Genomic DNA, 4828 nt, shown 5'->3' on the forward strand with positions numbered 1-4828 from the left:
TAGATAAACACACACAGACACACAGACACACAGACACACAGACACACATACACACAGCAAAACAGCATCAAACAGCCCATTCCTCCTGAAAGATGTCGAGTTTTCTGTCTCTCTCATGTAGTTTGGACATATGGAGCTCATTATGACTTGCATAATGGACACCTTTGGTTCAAAAAGTCGACATGTGCGGAAGCATAGGGAGCTGCTGACCCTATTACTCTGCCTCCTGACCTTCCTGCTTGGCCTCCCCTGCTTTACACAGGTATGTGTGTGTGTGTGTGTGTGTGTGTGTGTGTGTGTGTGTGTGTGTGTGTATGAGTAATATAGGGAACAACAATAAAAAATGTATTATAGGCCCACTGTATTTATCATAAAGTAAGAGAAAGCCTGGTGTCTGTTCCATAATGACATGCATGGCTGATTGTTAAACAGTGTATGTGTTATAACGTCATGCAGTACTACAGTACATATGTCTACAGGTACTCTGGACATGAAATCTTAATATGCTCTTCTGGTCATGCATCTTTACAGGGTGGTGTGTATATCTTCCAGCTGCTGGACAATTCTGTTGGCATATCAATCATGATTATTGCTTTATTTGAAGTAGCTACCCTTAGTTGGATATTTGGTAAGTGCTGCATTAGAAGCTCCATGAATGTATGTCCTGTTTCTGTTGTCCTCAGCCCCAGGCCTGAAGGATCATGTCCTGTTGTATGACATTTCTCACTGATGTTCACTCCAGAACAAGTACACTTGCTTGCAGATTGGCAATGCTGAACCTTTCCTCAATGGAAACATTTTCTTCACTCTACATTTCTTATAGACAAGAGGCTTTACCTGTGCAATTATTATACAGTGATGTATAAGACACTGTGAAATAATGGAACACTGAATATTATTTTCTTCTTTTGGCTCTACACTCCAAAAGTTTGGACTTGAAATCAAACAGTGACTATGTTAAAGTAGAGATTCTCATCTTTTAGCTGATGGTATTTGTGTATATATTGTTTTCACCATTCAGAAATTACAACACTTTTTATGCTATTTCAGGGTGCCCAAAAGTCATGGGACAGATCAAATTAAATGTCCAAATTAAGCACTCATGTTTAGTATTTGGTCGACAATGCTTTGCATGCAATAACTGCTGTAGTCTGCAACCCTTTAACCCCACCAGACGATGCCTTTCTGTCTCTGGTGGCTGTCTCTTCGATTCGTGTGAGCATTCTTCGGTCATGCACTGTAAAAGTCTTCCTTGGCCTACCAGGCCGTTCCCAATTTCTGAGCTCACCTGTGCTTTTTTCCCTTTTAATGATGTTCCAAACTGTTGATTTTGGTAGGTTTATGGTTTTGGTGATGTTTCTGATAGATTTGTTTATATGTACAGTATTTCAGCCTCATAGTGGCTTCCCTGACTTTCATTGATGTCTCTTTTGTCCTCATGTTCACAGGCACCAATATCAGATTTCAAAAGCAAGCCCAATAATGCTACTGATAATACACTGCACATATCTGTACATACTGTACATATCTGTTTATACTGTTCATACTGCATTCCATATTTATTCTGCTTATTTACTCTGCTTTAATGTTACTGTTAATACATATATACTGCTTACACTGCACTACTTATACTGCTCATATACTGCACTACCTGTATATATTGTTCACACTGCACTTTTCTGCTTTTTTTGCACTTCTGGTTAGACGCTAACTGCATTTCGTTGTCTCTGTACTAATCTAATCTAATCAATGCCTCAAATCAATACTAGACATTGAGAGCTTTGTTATGACTGCATAAATTATGTGACAGAACACATATAACGAACCAGAAACCTTAAAGGGACGATGCATACAAGTATTGTAATTTCTGAATAGTGAAACCAATGTGTACACAAATATCATCAAATAAAAGTTGAGAATCTCTACTTTAACCTAATAGTAGAATTTTTGGAGTGTAGAGCCAAAAGAAGAAAAAAATGCTTCACTATTATGTGGGGTAATGTATGTGGCATTCTTTGCTTTTACTAAATACACTTCCTGCTGAATTGCAGGAGTGCAGCGCTTATCTATGATGGTGAAGAGGATTGTGGGAAAGCCTCCAAACATCTTCTTCAAGGCATGCTGGTTGGTGATCTCCCCCCTGTTGATTGTGGTGGGTCAACTACAAGATAATTCACTGATCAGCGTCTACTACTGTTTGCAGTGAATTTCTGCTATTGTTGTCCGTGGAAGACAAAATGTACATCAGTTTGTTCTATCTTCAGATTATACTGGTAACCAGGCTGGGCCAGAATGCTCCGCTTAGTTATAAGACGTACCGCTATCCAGCATGGGCAGACTGTGTGGCAGGGATCATCATTCTGCTGTCTGTTGTGTGGATCCCTGTTGGAGCCTTACATGAGCTCCACTGTAGGAAAGGAACTTTTCTGGCGGTAAGGTGCATTAATATTTACCTGACTCAGATCACCAGGTACTATCAGTAGCATGCTTTGCACTATGTGATCTGGACAGGGGGGAGAGGAGGGGGAGGAGAGGAGAGGAGGGGCTACTTGGCTCAATAGTTGAGCGCTGATTGGTTCAAACTTAACTGCTATTTCATTGGGTGAGACCTCGAACTGCAGAATGAAAAGGTGTGCAGTATCAATAACAACAGAGAACAACAAGTTAGCTAGCACCCATGTGAGCTAGCACCTACTGCAGCTATGAGGTGCCAAGACAAGCTGGCTGGCGTGAGTGCTTTATTTTGACATGATAGGATTTTTTCCAATACATTTGGAGCCCTGAAATAGCTAAAAACTATGTCGACAATATCATTTTATTTTTTTGGTTTACTGGAAGTCAATGGGATACTGTATGTCGCATTTGGTCAACAAAAATATGTACTGTTCATTAATAATGTTGGGCTTAGTTCAGCGACCTCCACTTTAATGATGCCTAGGTTGTAAAGAAGGTACTGGTATGAGTTAGCAAGTATGTTATGTCGCTAGCTTTGAGCAAAACAACTTTATATATCGGAATTGTGCCTGTCAACCGTTCATGAATTGCTCTCGCCTGGGTGCTCACTGATTGTCTCCCACCCGTGAATACAAATCAATATTCATTAGCTGTATCTTTCCGTGTTAGCGAACAAATGTCCCCAATGAAAATGAGCCCATATGTGTCTTTGATCCCATGAGCGAGATAGAAGAAGAAGACTCCTTATTTGGCCATGCAATCAATTCTCATCAATTGTAGGAATTTCACACGTGCACACCCCTCCTGAGACAACACACACACTGCACACACCACACCCCCAAGGGAGAACAGAGCTCTGGGCACAGGGCAGACATATTCTGCTGGAGCAGTTAGGGGTTAAGTGCCTTGCTCAAGGACACAATGGCAGCGGTAGGAGCCTTAGATATGATGCCAGTCACCAGCTCACATCTGGCTCCCTCCTAGGGTGGGGATCGAACCAGCAACCTGGCTGGCCTCTCTAACCTCTAGGCCACCTGCCGCCCCTACGAGATACGAGACAGATCAGTGCAGAGGCAACTGTCGTGTTGTCTGACATATGGCAATGCATCTAAATGATGATAGCAGAGCATTTTCTTTAAAAAAAATAATAAACTACCTCTTAGCAACAAGATAATATTAGTTCATCACTTTCCCTTGACAACAGTGCTAGTTTTGAGACCAATCTATCATCAAATTAAAGCATTGTTTTCTTGTCATAATTCTCGGTTTTGTTGTGTAACTGTAAAAGCAATACATTTACATTTACATTTTTGACATTTAGCAGACGCTTTCATCCAAAGCGACTTACAACAAGTATCAAGAATCAAGGGTATTGGTAAAAAGACTTTTGGGATGTGTCTGAGTAACAGCACTGTACCCCACTGGTGAAAGGGAAAATATTTGTTTCCGCCCGGTCTCGAACCGGGGACCTTTCGCGTGTTAGGCGAACGTGATAACCACTACACTACGGAAACTCTGGAAACAGATTTCAACGCCAACTAGCTATGTTTCGTGAACTGAACTCATTATTTACAGTTTTCATTTTAGACAATCATCTCAGTACAACAATGTTACGGTTACAGAGAGAAACCACCATGGTACTGGAATGGTGAGATGGTGAAGATGAAAAAGACGCACAGACATATACAACTTTTGTTTTGGTTCAAAGACATACAACCAAGATTTAATTGATCAGTTGGGGAATTGAACCACGGTCTCGAGCTAAAATTAAGGCTTGAACTCCCTCAAAATTCCCCATTCATTCTCTGTCTTTTCTGACATGTAAGCATTGGTGGTTCAGTGGTAGAATTCTCGCCTGCCACGCGGGAGGCCCGGGTTCGATTCCCGGCCAATGCATGAACGCTCTCAATTTATGCTCGACACGGCACTTAAGTGACGGCACCTAGTCCTCTATAACAAATGAAGTCACAGCTGCGTGGTTGCTGGTCCTCTGCCAGGCCTAACATGTATATGTAAGCATGTGTACAGTGACGCTGGATACATTATGAATGTGTTCTTCTCTCCTGGTGTAGAGACTGAAGGCGTCAGTGACTCACCAACTGTCTCTGGAGGACTCTAGGAGGCCTTCACATGGAGGCCAACATGAGGACGAAGTGGAGTCTGAGCCGCTACAATCTCTCTGAAGATTATATTGTGTGCATTTACAGCTAGGACCAGCTGCAGCCATTAATAAATAACACATCATTATCAATGTCATCATCTTCATCATCATTATCCTCATCATTATCATCATATTTTGACTATTATTGTATTATCCAAACAAATAGGCTATTGAGCCCTTACTTAGATTAATAATAGATTAATGGGTCTGATA

The 4828-nt window shown here is 41.3% G+C and overlaps 1 long non-coding RNA gene across 1 annotated transcript; it reads left to right on the plus strand.

The window, feature by feature from the left end:
- The first annotated feature begins 2050 nt into the window (after positions 1 to 2050).
- On the plus strand, positions 2051 to 4612 carry LOC310812851. Its single transcript, XR_014554530.1, has 3 exons — positions 2051 to 2152; positions 2265 to 2432; positions 4527 to 4612. It is a non-coding gene; the product is annotated as an uncharacterized lncRNA (long non-coding RNA).
- The last annotated feature ends 216 nt before the right edge of the window (positions 4613 to 4828 follow it).

Source organism: Argentina silus (assembly GCF_951799395.1).
Source record: "Argentina silus genome assembly, chromosome: 12".
Classification (NCBI taxonomy): domain Eukaryota; kingdom Metazoa; phylum Chordata; class Actinopteri; order Argentiniformes; family Argentinidae; genus Argentina; species Argentina silus.